The following is a 20341-nucleotide window of genomic DNA, read 5'->3' as shown; positions in this document are numbered from 1 at the left end:
CTTGGGTATCAGGTTATGGTTATTTTATAAACTGTAGATAGGTTGTCATTTTAAAGGATTTGGAAATGGTCATAATTTTGAACTAGGGGGAATTAGATTACATGGATTACTAAATTTATTCTTAAGCAAAACATTATATAACCACAATTTTACATGGCTAGATATCTTTATAATTGATACAAAATAAAGTTATAACATTACATTCATAAAGAATTTATTGATTGATGCAGATCTATGGTTTTCATTGGTATAGATTTCTTATCTTTTCACAAAGTTTGAATTAATATTGCTACTCTTAGGTACCCATTTTGCCTATACAACTCAGTTAAGAATGCAAGTCAGACCCTGTCCTCCTTTATTTGCTATCACAAGCAGTTTACATTGATTAATTAATAGAACTTAATGACCAGACAATAACTTCATGGTTATATTAGATTCTGATTTAATTATAATCAACTGTTTTAATAGTATTCAAATAGAAACAACTGGGAATAGTCAAGGTTTAACAGTTCAGATAAACTTTATATGGGTAGCTAATCTTCAAAAACATTAGAAATCCATGGAATATGGCATTTAATGTTCTTTCATTGATAAAGATCATTTTACTACAGACACATTTGCCTCTGAATGTTATTCCTTCACAGTTCAAAAACACTAAACACAAAAACCACCACATGGAATTGCTCCAGCTATCCAATGTAGCCACTGCACAAAAATTGACATACTCATTTACAGAAAGAAAAATACTGTTCATGAGAGACATACGATGCAGGATAGTTGTCAGTTCAGCTGTAACAAGACAGAATAAAATAGTCAATCATTATTCCTGCTTCCTCTAATAGGTGAGGGATGATTCTGAGCCAGAAGTATGAACACAGGTGCTCCAATGTTTTGAGAAATACGAGAAGATCCAGGTAGTCATATGTCTCTGCAATTTGATTAAGATTTGAAGGCTGGGATTTTGTGTTTCCTGTGTATTCAGGTAATATTTAATACATTCTCAGATTTCTATTGGTGTTGAAGACTAGTTATAGTCTCCTAATAAGACTTAAGTTGTTTACCATTGAGGAAGATTTGGTTTTCAGATGGCAATACAACTTAAAGTTAGAACATAATCTATGTGTAGATGTTTAAACACTGTAAGTCATGGTGACTGGTAGAATACTTTATCTGATTGACAGTATGATGAATTGGATGTTAATTATGTATCTAAATTTGTAATTTACATATTTGCTATGGTTATGCTCAAATTATGTTTGAGAAAAGAGCCTTTATTGTTGGACAGGAAGAGTGAGATATTGGGGATTGATTCCAATTCTTCATCTAACTTTGGCTCCCAAAGGCTTCCTGATGCTGAGGGCCACTGCCTTGACTGGCTTTGCTTAGTAATAAAGAATTGTCATATAGCCACCGACTGGGCAGGGAGATGGAAGTGGTACTGTTGAATTGCACATTCAAGAGACTGAAGGGGATGAGGACAGACAGGATTCCCAAGACAGGGGAACAGAGAGATCAGAATTAAAGGCCTGCCAACATGTAAGCATCTGGGGTAGCATTCCCAAGGTCCACTCTCACCTTTGGTTCAAGGGAACCAAAGAAAACTAGATTTGGAAAATGATAACTCAGGAATATTAGAGGAGGAGTGTTTGCTAGGTGCAGGGATGGTTACGAGTGCTCAGCCACTGATAGGAAAATTAAAAACTGAGCTGACCTGTGTGTTTTCATTCATGAGTCCAGAGCTATTAGGCAGGTTCAGCACACATACAACAACCCAGAATCTTAAGCAGATTAACAACTCACCAATACATGCATGTGTTTTGTATGTACTAGTGTGCTTCCAACTGTTTATGTTCAATAGGCAGACATCTGGTGTCCTTTTCCTTCTCTCTCTCCTTGTATCCTTGTGAGAGAGTCTCTCAGTGTGCTTGGAAGTAGCCAGCAAGCCCCAGAGATCCTCTTGTGTCTGCCTCTCCCAATACTGAGATTACAGGTATGGATAAAAGCACCCCTGATAATTTCTTGCGTCCTGAGAGCTCAGAGTCAGGTTCCCACGCTCCTGCATCTAATGCTCTGGCACTGAGACACCTCCATAGCACAAAAGAGTCGCATCTTTCTTCCAGTGGAATCCCAACATCACTCCCACTTAAGGTAAACTGATGTAATTTATTCATTGTATATCCACCTCTTCTTGAGAAGTGTGTTGGGGATTGGTTGTAATTCTTTGTTTTAATTAGGCACACATGTTACCTCCCTCACCCTGCATGTACTCAGCCTGTCATCTCTGTCAGCAGCTGAGTAGTAACCTGAATTTCCTATTGAGGCTCAGAGGCCCCTGCAGTGTGGTTTGTCTCTGTTTTCTATTAACTTAGGGGCCTCACATTTATTTACAAAGTAATGCGAAATTGTATTTTAGCTTTTATTCATTTATTCATAGTGTGTTCCATGGTTCTTTTCAGGTGTGAACTTGTGCTTCATTTTGTCAAAGGCTTATTCTGCATTTGTTGCTAAGCCTCCTCCTCAGTAACTGATGTGATAGTTCCAAGGATTTAGTATAAAGACTCTCCTGGTTAGGGCGTCCATTTCTGTGAAGAGGCTTCATGACCAAGACAAGTTTTATAGTGGTCCACATCTAATTGGGGGGTGGGGATTACATGTTCAGAGGTTCAATCCACTGTCATCATCGCAGTAAGGATGGCAGCCACTGGCACACATGGTGCTAGAGAAGGCCCTGAGATCTCTCCATCTCATTTTGAAGGTAATCAGGAGGAGGTTGTCTCTCAGGCAGCTAGGAGGATGATCTCAAAGCACAGGCCCACCCAGCGTGACAAACTTCCTCCAACAAGGCCATGCTTCCTAACAGTGCCACTTACTGAGCCAAGCATTTTCAAACACCACAGAAGCCATCATCATTTTTCGGGCAATCCACAATCATTGTAGTCCATAATTCCTTTCTTCTTCTCAAACACATTTACCCCTGCAAACAATCCTGGCTGTCCCTGCATCCACACATTGCAGCATAATTAATGAACATGGGCTGCTTACATAGTAAACAAAGATGATCATTTTTTGTGTGTTGAGGAACCACTTGCAACTCTTGTCTATCAATTCCCTGCTTATGTATTTACATAATTTCTAGAATTTTGCTTTATTTGTTCTTGAATTCTTCTCAGAGATTATGCATTCTCTGAGCAGAACAAAATATTGTGGAGTTGGAGAGATGTCTGAGTAGGTATAGCTCTTACACTGCAAGCATAAATATGGGTACCCAAGTTCAAATCCCAACTACTAACATAAAAACTGAGGATGGCAGCCCTTGTAGTAATCCCAACACTGGAGAAGAGGAAACAGGAGGACTCTGGGCCTTCCTGCAAGCTGGTCTAGATAGGGTTAGAGAGAGAACTGCCGGGATACAGAAGGTGGGGTGTGACTGAAGAAGGCACCCAATGTTGACCCGTATATGCAATGGTCCGTGCATGCAGTTCCACTTGTACACACACATGCACACACACACAGACACACACGCACACACACACGCACACGCACACTAATTCTTTTGTTCTTTCTTTTTTATTAGATATTTTCTTTATTTGCATTTTAAATGTTATCCCCTTCCCTAATTTCCCATCCAAAAAATCCACTATCCTTACCCTCTCCCCCTGCTCACCAACCCACTCCTTCTTCTTGGTCCTGACATTCTGCTGTACTGGAGCATATAACACAGAACCAAGGGCATCTCCTTCCATTGATAAGTGACTACACCATCCTCTGCTCTATATGCAGCTAGAGCCATAAGTCCCAGCATATGTTTTCTTTGTTTAGTCCCAGGGAGCTCTGGGGGTACTGGTTAGTTCATATTGTTGTTCCTCCTAAGGGGCTGCAAACCACTTCAGCTCCTTGGGTACTTTCTCTAGCTCCTTCATTGGAGACCCTATGTTTCATCCAATGGATGGTTGTGAGCATCCACTTCTGTTTTAGTCAGGCACTGGCAGAGCCTCTCAGGAGACAGCTATATCTGTGTTATCTATTTCTGAGATCTCTATAACTTGTAAGAAGATCATAGTCCCCATGGCCATTCTACTTTAGTGTTCACCCATGGAGAGATTGTCATGATGTCCAGTCTGAATTCTACAAGAGGAATTTCCCTGTTTGATATAACACACCTATGTCATGCTTCCATTAATACATTTTGAATGCTTCTATTCAAAACTTCCTTTGTTCTATTACTGTGTAAAAAGAAAAAAAAAACCATGACACTCTTACTATATAATAGCATGAAGTGTGGTAATCTACTCTGTTTTACTAGGAACTTGTTACTGATATTTGCTACCAGAATTAGATTTTTTGATTTGAATGTAAAATATCCTCCAAAGTTCCCGTGTTTCAAGGATCGTGGATCCCAATCTGACAGTGCTGTTTTGCAGTTGTGTGACATATAAGGAAGGACCCTCCTTTGACTAATGGACTGCTGTCATTACTAATTTCAAAGCCATTGGATTTTTCTAAGAGATCTCTACTTCTTGCCCTCACACCCATATATCACACTAGATTCACAATATTATCTTCAAATGTTTCTAACACAATTAAATATTTCTCCTGCACATATATTTTGCTAGAATACAACTTTCATCTCTAGCTCACACATTGCCAGTTACTGTCAGAAGACAGCAACCTGTTCATGTTCCCTTATAGGACAGAGTAACAGGTCCTTATGGCCTTAGTGGAGACCAGATGACATGGTTCCTCCCTTTGAGACAGGGCCAGTGGACGTGGGCCTCCAGGCATGTCAATAAGCACTATGAAAATAGACTTGTTTGTATAACAATGTACATATGGCTTTAAAGAATATCTTCCCTGTTAACATTAATGACCCCTTTATGGCCACAAGTCCAGGAGGCAAAGGGGTGGCTAATGTTTCAGTAAAATGGTAAATGCTACAACCTTCAGGACAGCCCTTAAGGCTGTGAAAAAGACCTCTAAAAAAATGGATTCCAAATATGTAACTCCTCAAAAAATAGTGATGCAAATTGAATTATGAGGGGCTTCACAAATCTAAAGAAAGAAAGCAGGTGCTCTGTGAGCCAACTTGTCAGACAGATACTAAGGAAGGAGATAGAAGATAATGAGACTTAAGGAGTGGTGATCACAAGAGATTCAACCCAGATAACTTTTTGTTGTTGTAGATGTTATTTATGTTTACAAAGCCAAACAGATTCCTGAGTTCATGATCAGCCTGGAACAGATCAAGGTTAAGCCCAGGTGTTTTGGAAATGGTAATTTCAGGACTGGGTCGAACTCAGCTAGTTCACCATCTATGCTTAACAGAGGCAGGCAGATCTCTAAATTCTTCTGCAATATTAATAGAAAATGTGTACTTGTTTTCTGCTAAGAATCAGGTGTGTGGTCAGGGATGCTCATTCTTAAGATAATCAAAAGGAAACTTGGAGTCAATGCCTGGATTGATATGTAAAATGAAAGACTGGACTCTGATCTCCAGGAGATGAACTACCCAGAGAATCTTTTAGAATAGCAAGAGAGAATTTCTTGTAGAAGATACTGATGGCCAGTATATACCTGATGGCTTACAATTCCTTGACTTTGTTCCATTTTTAGTTGCAGCTAGTTCTCAAATTTTGGAATTATTTATGCAAATGCAACTTAATTTAAGAGCATGTACTGTTCCTTAGGTTATAGGTCATTTAAAAGCTCATAGTGGATTGCCCAGACCACTTAATGAGGGCAATGCCGCAGCAGGTTTGCATATTAGGCAGAATATAGGTATTACACAGGAAAAGTTTAGCCAAACACTTTCATTGTTTACATCATTAAAAAGCAATAGGTTGAGACAACAGTTTGGTATTTCTAGAGAACGTGCATGTCAAATTGTAAAGACTTTCATCAGCATCCTCAATTTCTTCCTGTACCACATAATGTTGTTAATCCTCGAGGACTCGTACCTACTCCGTTATGGCAAATAGACGTTACTTATATATCCAAATTTAAAAAATGTTAAAGAATGTACATATGTGCTACATCCAGTCCTGTAGTGACAATCGCGACAGGCCCCAAAAACTTGTGTGCTATCCTGAGGCGAGAAGTTCACGGAAACTTAGTCGCTAGGAGTGGGCTTTGCTGGATGATTCCTAGAGGAGTCTCTACATAGGTTTTATGCTAGAGACCAATAGGAATCTCACAGCTATAGGTAATACAGTGATTTTTTTAATATACTTTGTAACATGTATGCACAACATTTTCTTTGTGATTGTTATTTGTTTTTGTAATTTCAATCGAGAATGAGGAAGAATAAGGTGAATAAACCACTCATGGTTCTAAAGTTCAAGGGAGTTAGTAACTTAAATATTGCCTAATTTCCAATAATGTAACATACTTTCTTTGGTACTGTGTTTTAGGGTACATTTGGGAAGAACATACAACTGAACACCATTTTCAATTTTCTAAAAGTCATGGAAGGTAATTTTCCTATTCAAGTTGATGAGAAAATGCCTATGAAGGAAATTTAATATGTGCTGCAAGTTGTAAAGCACTGCTTTCAGTCATGGATGTTTACTGAATTTCATAAAATCATATATGTCTATATCAGGTATGTAATTATTGTTTGTAACACACTCCATTAGTTCAGAGACAGAGAAATAATGGCTTAACAGGTATGTTACTGTTTAAATCAAGGCTAGTAGAACCATGCTGTACAAGTGCGAGTCTCTTCAGTCTCATACTGCTTAGCTATTGCAAAAGGAACACACAGTGATTAGGTGACAAGTATATGTCTAAAACCTAGTAATGAGCAAATAATCCATAGTATATCTGAGCTCAATGATTTACTCATAATAGCATTGCTAAAATTAGTGACATGGACAGTTCATAAGATTCAAGAATGGTTTTGTGGAAAAACTTTAATCCCTGTACCACATCTCTGTGAGGAAAAAAAGTCAGCTGTGAATGTAATGTGGAACCTTTTCACTTGTTATTCTTGTTTTGATATTGATATCATATTTTACGGTGGATATAAGCCATGCTAGTATAGGGGCATTGAAAGAAACCTCTTATCTTTCTCTTTTCCAGAACTATTAGAGGATATGTAGTATACTACACTTTGAGTAGACATTCTAAATGTGCTATAAGTTTATACATAATTAGTTTGCCAACATTATTGGGGACAATTATGACTTAAACTGCTGAATATCCTATTGAGAATTAGGGTACTAGAAATTTTATTCTGTTTGCATTTGTTCACCTTCCAAATTTAGTATTACTCTCACGATAACAAAATTTGTGAATGCAGTGTGCAAAAGCTCTGAGTTCTTTCTGTTTTTCTTTTTTTCAAATATGTGAATAACCTCTTATGGAAAAGGTATGCTATAAATGTGAGCCAGATAATCAGTACTGTTCCCATTTCATATATCCTCAAACATGTAAAACAATCCATAATGAAGGAGAACACATTTGGATGAAAACAAAGTCATATTACGGCAATATTAGATTGCCATTTTCAAGGAAACCAAATTTTGAAAGAATTCATACACATAAAAAGACTCATCAGTGTAAACAATGTGAGCAAGGTTCCATGTGTGCCAATTGTATTTTCAGGCATGAAAGAAGTTGTACTGCAGAGCAACCCTTTGAGTTTATTCAGTGTGGTAAAGTCTTTGCATGTCAGAGTCATGGTCAAAGGCATGAAAGAACACATACAGGAGAGAAATCGTATGAATGTAACCAATGTGGTAAAGCCTTTGGCTACAGCAGTGCTCTTCAACGTCATGAAAGAATACATGCAGGAGAGTAACCCTATGAATGTGATCAATGTGGTAAAGGCTTTGTACAAAGCAATCATCTCCAAATACATAAGAGAAGACATACAGGAGAGAAACCCTATGAATGTAACCAATGTGGTAAAGCCTTTCCAAAAAGAAGTACTCTTGGATATCATAAATGGACTCATACAGGAGAGAAACACTATGAAGACAACCGATGTGGTAAAAGCCTTCGCAGGAAGCAGTGATCTCCAAATACATAAATGAACACACAGAATAGAGAAACCTTTTAACCAGTGTGGCAAAGCTTTTTCAAAAATCAGTAGTCTTCACATACATAAAATAACACAGAGATCAGAGAAACCATTTGACGGTAACCAGTGCAATTCAGGTTTTTCACAAACCAGTGGTCACCAAAATCATAAAAGAACACATACAGGAGAGAAATTTTAAAATGTTAGCAATGTGGTTTTATTCCTTTTTCACAAAGCTGTGACCTCCAAATATATAAAGGAACACATACAGGAGAGAAACCCTATGAATATCGGCAATGTTCTGCAGTCATTCTACATAACAATTATCTTCAAATACATAAAAGAACATGTACTGGAGAGAAATCCTCTGAATGTAACTAACATGGTAAAGCCTTTGTAGAAAACAGTCATCTCTTAACACAAAAGAACACACTCTGGTAGAAACCTATGAATATAAGCAATGTGGTAAACTTTTGGCAAGTTGCAGTACTCTCCAAAGGAAATAAAAGAAAACATATTCCAGAGAAACCCAATTAATGTCATCAATGGGATAAACCCTTTGTAGGTTGCAATCATCTTCAATTACATACAAGAAGCCATACAGGTGAGAAACCCTAAGACTGTAAGCAGTGTGGTAAAGCATTCGCATGTCAGTCATTTTCAAAGGCAAGAAATAAATCATAATGTAGAGAAATCCTGTGGATGTGTTTAATATGGTGAAGGTTTCCCACATTTCTATAGTCTTCATCATCATGAAGAGAAACTGTATGAATATATTTGATATGGTAAAGCCTCTTCAAATTTCCAAAGTCTTCATCATCATGAAAGAGAAACCATATGAATGAATTCAATATGGAGAAGCCTTTGCACACTTTTATAGTCATCATCATCATGAAAGTAATCATATAAAGCCGGGCATGGTGGCACACTCCTTTAATCCCAGCACTCTTGAGGCAGAGCCCATTTCCTTGTCCTTGGCCAATGTCAGACTTCTGCCAAGTGGTACTCCAGAAGGCTTTCCACATCTAGATATAAAAGTCTCTAGCCAAAACATCAGCTAAAATTATACAATCTATATAGTAGGTTATGGAACACTTAAGATTCACTGTCTCATCCTTCCTATAGCATTATTAAAGAATTATTACAACTGGTTATTCATCAAATTAACTTGTATAATGACAGTTGTCTATCACCTGCTCAAACATGGAGCTAAAATCAGTCCTTCACTGATCTATGCACCTTGCGAATATCTTAATAGAACTGAAATCTTGGTTGTAAGATTCATATTCTGCAGAGTGTGCCCCTCTGAGAAGATTCATTGTTGTTCCAGCTACCTGCCTCCTGATGCTTTCCAGAGACTTACTTCTAGAACAGTTTCAGAAATTGCTGCTGAGTTTCAATGTGGACTCAGTTCCTCCTGACTTCCAGACAGATAATTGAACTTCAGTCCAACGCTGAGTCTTCTAAGAATGCAGGGACTGGAAAACAAATGCTAAGGCTGGGTTTCTATAGTCTTACCATTTTTTCTAATTTTGCTACCCATCCCCACCCCTTTAAAGATTGCATTGTCCCAATTCAGCAGGAGGACATTGTGGAGAGTTGTCATGCTGATCCCTTACATTTGGGTGTCTGGTTATGGCTATTTTAGAAATTATGGTTAGATTGTCATTTTAAGGCATAATTTGGAAATGGTCTTTATTTTAAGCACAGAAGAAAGATAAGAGATGGGTTACTAAAATTGTTGAACAAAACATTGTGTAGCAATGAAATTACATTAGTAGGAATCTTTGTATTTTTTGCAAATTTGAAGTTATAATTTCTTGCATTGATAGAGAATTTATATATTGTTACAGATTTGAGATTCTCATTGGTATAAATCTACGCATATTGGTACAAAATTTGTAATAAATATGGTTACTCTTAGATATGGATTGTGCCTCTGCAATTCATTTAAGAAAAGCAGCCTCTGACCCAGTCTGTCTATACCCATATCATTGAGTTATGCAATTGGAGGGTCTTATAGTAAACACATGGTTATATTTGATTCTGATTTAATTATAAGAAAGTGTTTTAATATTATTCAAAGAGAAATGGCTAAGCTTAGACAAGGCTTAGCAGCTCAGATATATGTTATTATAGATTTTCTTCAAAAATATCAGAAATCGGCCGGGTGGTGGTGGCGCACGCCTTTAATACCAGCACTCGGGAGGCAGAGGCCGGCGGATTTGTGAGTTTGAGGCCAGCCTGGTCTACAAAGTAAGTTCCAGGACAGCCTGGTCTACACAGAGAAACCCTGTCTCAAAAAACCAATATATATATATATATCAGAAATCCACAAAATTTGGCATTTGTAATCATTTTGTTATTATTGGAAATTTGAGTAATAGTCATGTTAGCACCTGAAACATCCCAGTCATGGTTCAAAGAAGATACTGACTATTATAACCTCTATATGGAGTTGCTCCAGTTTTGGAAGATAGCCACTGGGCAAGAATTGCCCTAATTCATCTACAGACAAAAAATACTGTCAAGGAAAGGACACAAGATACAGAATAGTCAATAGCTTCGCTCTGTTAAGACAGAGTAAACTAGTCCTTCATAATATTTTTGTCAGATGATTGTGTGCCAGGAGGCTGAAGACAGTTGATCCAATATTTTGAGGAAAAGGGGGCTGTACATGTAGTAGGCTGTCTCTGCAAGTTTTGTGTGCTGTGTTTTTCTGCTTCCTATAAATGAAGTCTTTCTTGGAAGTCTGATGTGGTTGAAGACTTGTTATAGTCTCAAGGTTAAACTTAAGGTTGTTTAGCATTGAGGAGGATGATGTAGATTTGAAAGGATGGTTTTCAGATGGTAATCAAAATCAAAATCAAAACATATTTCTGGTATAGAATTGTAAACTCTTTAAGCTAGGATAGATGCTAGAGTAATGTACATATGTTGGGAAAAATTGATGGACTGTGTATTAGTTAGGGTTTTACTGCTGTGAACAGACACCATGACCAAGGCAAGTCTTATAAAAAACAACATTTAATTGGGGCTGGCTTACAGGTTCAGTCCATTATCATCAAGGTGGGAGCATGGCAGTATCCAGGCAGGCATGGCACAGGAGGAGCTGGGAGTTCTATGTCTTCATCCAAAGGCTGCTAGTGGAAGACTGACTTCCAGGCAACCAGGGTGAGGATCTTATACCCACACCCACAGTGACACACCCATTTCAAACAGGTCACACCTATTCCAACAAGGCCACACCTTCAGATGGTGCCACTCCCTGGTCCAAGGATATACAAACCATCACATTCTACTCCCTGGTCCCCATAGACTTGTTCAAAAACATGAGTCTATGGGGGCCACACTTAAACATAGCATAATGCAAAATGCATTTAGTCCAACTTTCAAAGTTTTCATAGTCTATAGCAGTCACAACAATGTTAAAAGTCCAAAGTTCAAGGTCTCTTCTGAGATTCATCCAACTTAATTAACTGTAATCTCCAAAGCAAGGCAGGAAACCAGCTGGGCAAACTCCAAACTCTGCATCTCCATGGCTGATGTCAAAGCGGTCTTCAGATCTCCACTCCTTTTTCATCTTTGTTGACTGCAACAAACTGCTTCCTCCTGGGCTGGTTCCACTCCCTGTTAGCAGCTTTCCTCAGCATGCATCCCATGGCTCTGGCATCTTTAACATCTTTGAGTCTCCAAGGCAATTTCAATGTTACAGCTTCTTCTTTCAGTGTCTGGGGTTCCACTTGATCTTTTGGACTCCTCCTAAGGGCTGGCATCACTTTTCCAGCTCTGCCCTCTGTAGCACTCTAAGCTCAGGTTGATCCACTCCACTATGGCTGCAGTTCTTGGTGATCACTCCATGATACTGACATCTCCAATACACTGGGATATTCCACTCCAACTAGGCTTCACCAATAGCCTCTCATAGGCTCTCTTCAGGGTGCCAAGCCTCAAATCCTTTGCATGACCCCTTCAGTCCTGGGCCATCAACTACAGCTGAGGCTTCACCTTCTCCAATGGCCTTCCTTGGCCTCTCACAGTGCTAAGCCTCAGCTTCTCTCCATGATCCCTTCATTCCTTCACAAGCAGTACCACCTGAGTGACTCTTACACATTACCAAGTCCAGCTGCAGCACGAGATACAACCTTGGCTATCTCTGGAACACAGCTTCTTTGTGCTCCCAGAAAACACTTCCCATAAGATTTCACCTCAATGATGCTGGTCTCTTCTTAATCACCGCTAATTCCTTAGCTCCAGCTAACCAGCATCAATTTTCCCAGTAGTTCCTTCCATTCTTAAATCTAGAGCCAGAGCCACATGGCTGAAGCTGCCAAGTTCTGCTGCTTACAGGAACTAGAATATGATCCCCTTGTACTATTACATTATCACTAGCTTTATGCTTTCTAAATCCTTCACTGCCTAAGCTTGGCTATTCTGGTTCTTGCTCTGTAGATTGACCTTGAATGCAGAGATCAGCATGCTTGTCTCATGGGATTAAAGGTGTGTACCACCATGCCTGGATCTAATTAAGCTGGGTAGAATCTTGCCCCAAGTTCCCACTCCCTTAATCTTTTATCTCCTAGAACACACGATTTTGCTCCATTTCACTTCCTGGTACTCCTTTAATACTCAAACCATATATTTTATATTTTGCCTTTCTAAGCTTGCTATGCTTGTTCAAACTTCTCTTCATAAGACTTAACCAGAGAACAAAGTCTCTGCTGGGCTTTTTTGAAACTTCTTTTGTCAATGCAACTAATGCAAGTCTCTTCACTTTAGCCACAGGCAAACTTTTCAGACAAGAGCAAAAGGTAGCCACATTCTTCACCAAAATACCACAAAATCAGTCTTTATGCTACATTCTGAATTTCTTTTCCTTTGAAATCTTTTGGGCCAGGTCAACACAGTTCAAATCACTCCCAGCAACAAAGTCTTCTATATTCCTACTAGGATAACCTATTAAGCCCCATTTAAAGCATTCCACTGCTTTCCAAATCCAAAGTCCCAAAATCCACATTCTTTCAAATAAAAGCATGGTCAGGCCTATCACAGCAATACCCCACTCCTGGTACCAACTTCTGTATTAGTTAGGGTTTTACTGCTGTGAACAGACACCATGACCAAGGCAAGTCTTATAAAAAACAACATTTAATTGGGGCTGGCTTACAGGTTCAGTCCATTATCATCAAGGTGGGAGCATGGCAGTATCCAGGCAGGCATGGCACAGGAGGAGCTGAGAGTTCTATGTCTTCATCCAAAGGCTGCTAGTGGAAGACTGACTTCCAGGCAACTAGGGTGAGGATCTTATACCCACACCCACAGTGACACACCCATTCCAACCAGGTCACACCTATTCCAACAAGGCCACACCTTCAGATGGTGCCACTCCCTGGTCCAAGGATATACAAACCATCACAGACTGGATGTTGTTAGTATATAACATAACTTATAGTTTAAATAACTATTATAACTATATTTAATGTATATCTGAGAGGAAAGGCCTTTTTAATAGACAAAATGGATGACATATTGTGGACTGGGTCTAATGCTACTTGTGTTAAATCAGTTCCCAAATTGCATGAGGATCACACATTTGAGATGCTGTGGATTCCTATCCTCAGGTGGTCCTATTTGATAAACCTGCACTCCACTGTCCCCGAGTAGAGGGAATTAACCAATTAACATTACACCCAATATTTACTTATCAATCCCTTTTCAATAAATAAGAAAATAACCACATTGGAGAGAAACCCTACCAATGTGATAAGCCCTTTTTACAACACAATTACCCACAAATACATAACACATTCTGGATAGGAATCTTATGAATAAACAAATGGTAATTAATTTGCATGTAGCCATATCCTCAAATACCATGAGAAAAAGTCAGATTGCTGAAGAACCCATATTTGTAGTTATTGTGGTAACATGTTGCACTTTAAGGTTCCTATATACAAGAGTAATGTGTTCAGTGTATAATCAATCTTAAGTTCTTTTCATGTCACAGTAATCTCTGAGGATATAAGGAACCAAACTGAAGGGGATGTATGACTATAAAGGATTTGGTAAGATCTATAGCCAACACCCAAGATTATTTTTCATGCAAAAAAATTAAGTATCAACAATCAATTCAAGCTCTATAATTTGATGTTCTTCTATATATTGTTTAAAATTGTAATCATATTACTCTCTAGTTACATAAGATTTCTCAAAAATGTGTCAAACTTTATGGCTGTATATTAATGCTTTTCTGTTGCTGTGATAATATGCAATGTCTAATGCAACTTCTAAAATCATTTAATTTGGCTTATGGCTTTAGTGGGGTATGGGGTCACATGGGATGTGGCAACACAAGTGTTACAAATACCCTTCTGATGTGGTGATTCGTTATGTTGCCTGATGTGGATGTCAGTTATTAGTCAAGGCTATGTTTACCTCTTATTTTTCATGTGTCAGCCTATAGAATACAAGTTATTGCATAGAAGATGCACCCCAATGTGTCCTGTTTTGTCAACACATTTTAACAATATTAACGTTAAAATGCTTAATAGAATAGCATATAATAATCATGAAATACTTCATATGTATCCAAAACAGTATTTTCATGTATGTATTAGAGATGTCATTAAACTGGATAATCAGTAATAAACTATATCTCACAGCCTGTCTTGATAGTTATAAATATGCCCATATCCTTTGACATTCCATTCTTCTTTATGTTCGCATTAGTTACTATTTGGCACTTCCTCTTGAAGCATGCCTTGAATGGGAATTATCTAAAATTGCTAAATAATGTAACTTCAATGAGTTGAAGTTTTAATAAGAATTTCTGGTGTGTCTGTGTGTGTTTCAGTGTGCGTTTTTAAGCCAAGAAAGATATGTGGAGACTGAGTGACAAGTTTATAGGGTCTACTTGGCCTTCGTCATAGAGTGATCAAGGTTAGGTTGCCAGCATTGCATACTGTAGACCTTTCCTAGTGTACCATTTCATAGATGTGCAAATAAAATTAGCTGAAATATTATGTTAGTAAAATATTGACTTCTTTCCAGATAGTAAAACAGGATGTCTTTTTGTTTATTTTGTTTGTTTGTTTTTGCTATTGCCATTTTCATAAGAATAAGCTGCAGAGTTAGGAGAACAGACTCTACAAGCAAGCAACAGACTCATGGACTGTCTCTGTTCCTGTTGTTGAAGAACCTTTCTAAATAACAGGCTCCAAGCTACATCTATGCTAAACATGTTTGTGGGTATCCCTTCCCCACCCTGACAATTCTACTCTCTTCCAGGATATCCACTTCCTTTCCCAGTAAGGCCAGACAAGGCAACTCAGCTAGTACATATATGCCAAGTACAGGCAACAGCTTTTGGGATAACCTCTGTTCCAGTTGTTCTGTGCCCACATAAAGACCAAGCTCAAAGTTTGGCATATATGAGCAGAGAGAACTAGGTCCAGCATGTGTATTTTCTTTGGATGCTAGTTCAGACTCTGGGAGCCCCAGGGGTCAAGGTTAGTTGATGCTATTGGTTTTTCTGTGGAGTTCCTATCCATTATGGAGACCACAATTCTTTTGCCTATTTTTTCATAAGAGTACTCAAGCTCCATCTAGTGTTTAGATGTGAGTTTCTGTATCTGTATGAGTCAGCTGCTAGGTAGAGCCTCTAAGAGGGCATTATGCTTCTGTCTCAAAGCACAATGGAGTATCATTAATAATGTTAGAGATTGGTAATTGCCCATTGGATGAGTCTCAAACTCAGCCATTAACTGGATTGCCATTTCCCCAGACTCTGTCCATCCCTTCTGCCTGGATTTCCTGTACAGAGGATAAATTCTGTGTTGAAAGTTTAGTGGGTAGGGTGGTGTCTCTACCATTCCACTGGGGTTCCTGTCTGGATATAGGTGGCCACTTCAGATTATATATCCCCAATGAAGTGAGTCACAGATATGGTCACCCCGATTGATTCTTGGGTGTGTCTGTTACCCCAGGTCTCTTATTCCTTCTGGAGATGCCCCCTACCTCCTCACCTCTGTCATTATCTAGTGTGCTAGGGTCCCTTGGTAGGGTTGCAGCAATCAGGACACAGGGGAAGCAGAGAAATGGTGCACCTCTTTATATATTATTGAATTCTCTAGGATCATTTATAGGCAACAGAATATATATTTCTCACAACTTCTAATTCACAACAGCTTCTGTTATTCAACCGGTATTTTATCTGGACACAAGTTGACCTAAACCAACTTGGAGACTGAGATATTTGTCTGGGGTCTCACTATTCTAAATGATGCTTGGGGTCAACTCAAGTCTTCATGATTACAATGTATCTTATGGTTTTAATGATGCGAATGGACACCATGATCAAGGAAAATCCTATAAAGGACATCAATGAATTGGAGTTGACTTAAAGATTCTGAGTTTGAGTCCATTATCTTCAAAAGAGGAACATGGGAGCATCCAGGCTGGTATGCTACCAGAGGAGATGAAAGTTCTACATCTTCATCTGAATGCTGATAGTGGAATACTGGCTTCCAGGCAGTGAGGATGGTGATCTTACTGCCCATACCTATAGTGATACATCTATTCCAATAAGGCAACCTGTACTTCAACAGGGCCATACTTTCTAATAATTCTACACCCTGGATGAAGCATTTTCAAACCATCACACAAAGTATGTTCTTTACCATCTGAGCTATTTACAGCCTGGTCCACTTGCATCTCTATGGGCAAAACATCATTCTACACAACATCTTTCTCAAAGAGACAGGTCCAGGGACTCACCCAAAGCTGTGTGCTCTTCAGGGTGTGTGCCCTCTCTGTGTGGAGCAAAGTCTGGTCTCCTCACTCAGCATGATTCTATTTGTGATTTAGAGGCTATCTGTGTTTTACCATCTGTGATGGTTTGTATATCCTTGGATCAGGGAGTGGCACCATCTGAAGGTGTGGCCTTGTTGGAATAGGTGTGACCTGGTTGGAATGGGTGTGTCACTGTGGGTGTGGGTATAAGATCCTCACCCTAGTTGCCTGGAAGTCAGTCTTCCACTAACAGCCTTTGGATGAAGACATAGAACTCTCAGCTCCTCCTGTGCCATGCCTGCCTTGATACTGCCATGCTCCCACCTTGATGATAATGGACTGAACCTCTGAACCTGTAAGCCAGCCCCAATTAAATGTTGTTTTTTTATAAGACTTGCCTTGGTCATGGTGTCTGTTCACAGCAGTAAAACCCTAACTAAGACACCATCTTACCACATTAAGTATCCAGTTCAGTAGTGTTAAGAAAATGATGTACAAACCCCACAGGCCATCTACAGAGCATCATTGATCTTTCAAACTCATCCTTTGTGTTTATGGAAACATTAAATTTACATTACTCACCCAATTTTTTGTCTCCTATTCTTGATTCCAAATCTGTGTATTTGCTAGCTCTAAGGATCAAGAAGTGTTTGTTGTTCATTTTGTGGCTGGCTCATTTCACTTAGCATAAGGACCTCCAGGGGTTTTGAATGAGAATCATTGCAATACACTTATATGTTTGAATACTTGGCCCCTAGATGGTGGAAATTTTAAGAAGGATTGGGGATGTGACCCTGTTAGAGGAGGTGTGTCAGTGGTGGCAGGCAGACTTTGAGGTTTTCCTAAACCCAGCCAATCTGAGTGTTTTTTTTTCCTACCTTGTCCTTCTTTTCTACTTTGATACTAGATCAAGATGTAATGTCTACCTACTAAGGCAACTCCATGCAACCTACTGAATGCCACATTTCCTGCCATTGTGATTCTTTGGTTTTGTTTTGTTAAAAAAAAAAAAAAACAACTTCCAGACATTCAGTTTTACCAGTGAAGACTGAGGAGGCTGATGAAGTTGTGAATGCCTTCGACCAGAGGCAGAGAAAGAACCCAGCTTAACTTCCTCAACTGACTTCCCAGAGGGAAAGGGCCCTTTCCCCTCCTCCAAGCTGTTCTAAATACTCTTCAACTAATGGCCTTATTTCCACATCCTGTGTTCATTGCCTCTCAACTGGCAACTTGCTCGCATATTAACCTATGGTCAACTTTATTTACTCCTGTTTACAGAAAGCTCCTACTTAGTATTAAAGTTGTATGCTAGAGCTGAGCCACAGCACAACAAGGAACAAGTTTTTTTCACAATCTTGAGGTTCATCATGTGATTGAATATCCTCCAACAATGGCCACAAACTCTTATTGCATTTACCTTGAAAGTGTAAGTCCCCCCCCCAAATCTTCTTTATGTTGCTTTTGTTTGGTGTTTTTTCACAGCAATAAAAAAAAAATGGAGAGAATTCAGAGTTCATCCACTTTATGGCCAGTGTCATGACAGATATTATGTTGTCTGCATAGATCATGTTTTGCTTACTTCTTCACCTATCTAAAGGAACTCTGGCTGCTTCTACTTCAAAGTCTTGAGAATACAGTTGTGATGAGCCTGGGTGTGGAAAGCTATATGACACTTGGTTTTCAGTTCTTTTAAACAGAACTGTGGGCTACCATGTTAATTCAGTTGTTAGTGGCCCTTTGGAAGTCACCATACCATTTTCTATAGATATCAGATCCTCTCATGATCCCCCAACAATGCACACGGGCTCCAGTTTCTCCATAGAACAGAACACTTGTTGTTTTTTGTTTGTATTCACTACCATAAAAAAAGATGAGGGTATGATGTATCCTTTTAATTGTCAACTGGCACAACCTAGATCCACCTGGGAGGAAAGTCTCAAGGAGTCCTCATCTGAATCAGTTTAGCCTCTGACTATATTTGTGTGATACTGTCACAATTATGTTAACTAAGAAGAGACTCACCACCATGAGTGACTCCATTGTCTAGGCAGGGATCCGGGTTCTTTAAGAATGAAGAAAGTGAATTGTGCACTAGCACACATGCTCTGAGCACTCTCTGCCCTTGACTTTGGATATGTGTGAACTCTTGTCTCAGGCTCTTGATACCATCACATCATCCAATACTGGCCCACACCCGGAAAATGTGAGCTAACATCACTTTTACGCTACAAAGTTGCTTTTATTAGGATATTTTGACTATAGTGAAGAGGCTTATCCTTACATTTAAGCATTTTGTTTCTGTTTTGAGGATTTTTAAAAATGAAACTTAAATATATATGGCATGAAAGGTGTTGTCCAAAGAATGCCATGTGCACACATCTCCTCACTGGTATAGTTCTTTTGAGGACACCCTCCCTCATTCTCAGCCTCTTTCAGGAACTCTTCGTTTCTCCAGCGAGGAAACTGCAGATTCCTACTCTACTGACCCTGGTGTGGCTCAAAGCAGTGTTGATGAGCAGGCATTACCTCCAATCTGAAAATAACTCAGAAGGAGGTTATGGGACTCAGGGGTCTCAATGGAGTTGTATAAGGAAGAAATAATTGCTGAGGGAGAGAAAACTCTCTGGTAGAGAAGCCTGCAATCAGTGTAGCAAACCCCAGGGATTCAGCTCCCCCAAGGCATCACTCATGTTGGATGGCTTTGTTAGTGATGCAGGTAGCTGACTATGTCAACCATGTTCCTACAAGAACAATGAAAATATTCCTCCCCTTTCTGGGCAAGAGACACAGTTCTGCATGTGTTTGGTTGTTTTGACAAAAGCTTCCAAAAACAGTGAAGAGCCACCCAAAATGGAATGCCTCCAACTGGTGGCCCAGCTTAAGGAGAAAGTGAGAGGAAAACCTTTCATCTTCATCTATTTGGACCACAGATGGAATACGACAGGCTACTTTCAACTTCCAAGCCTGCCTCCCTCTCCCCATCTGCATCCCATTCCCACCTGTCTCCCACTCATCCACAAATGCCCCCCAGCCCTCCTCAACCTGAATCTCGCTTTCTACCCTGCCTTTCTCACCATGATAGACTCCAACAAAACAAGATAAAACTTTCCTTTCCATGCTTCTAAGATATTTTTGTTGGATACTTATTCAAAGCAACGAGAAATATCACTGATGCACCAAGCAATATTTGAATGGAGCCATCTCCTGTCTCTCAACATCCCCTATCTGTGAGTAACAGAAGTTCCTTCACATCTCCCTGGGAAACATAGAATCACAAATGCCTCACTAGTCACTTGTTTGTATCATCATCCAGGATGAGCGCCTGACCTAAAGCCAATTTCTTAGTTGACAAGTGAGAAGATCCCGGGACATCCTATGAACTGTCACTGCCATGGAGCCAGGATCCCACCTCAGTGTTGGGACATCAGAGCTGGTACTAAGTGGGCAGACTACAGGGAAATGTCTATAAAAGATGAAAAATGGCTTCAAAGAGTACAAGGACAAATGTGACAGTGTTTGTACAAAGAAAAC

The 20341-nt window shown here is 39.3% G+C and overlaps 1 protein-coding gene and 1 pseudogene across 3 annotated transcripts in view; one reads left to right on the top strand and one right to left on the bottom strand.

Moving 5' to 3' along the window:
- Positions 1 to 20341, bottom strand: part of LOC147005706 (uncharacterized) — a 55510-nt gene that overhangs the window by 10891 nt on the left and 24278 nt on the right. The gene's annotated exons all lie outside the window — the stretch shown is intronic.
- On the top strand, positions 6151 to 8865 carry LOC147005707 (uncharacterized; annotated as a pseudogene).

Source organism: Mus caroli, unplaced genomic scaffold, assembly GCF_978045245.1.
Source record: "Mus caroli unplaced genomic scaffold, Mus_caroli_1 scaffold_2, whole genome shotgun sequence".
Taxonomy (NCBI): Eukaryota; Metazoa; Chordata; class Mammalia; order Rodentia; family Muridae; genus Mus; species Mus caroli.
Note: the sequence above shows the minus strand (reverse complement) of the source record. Positions and strands in the feature narration are given on the sequence as shown.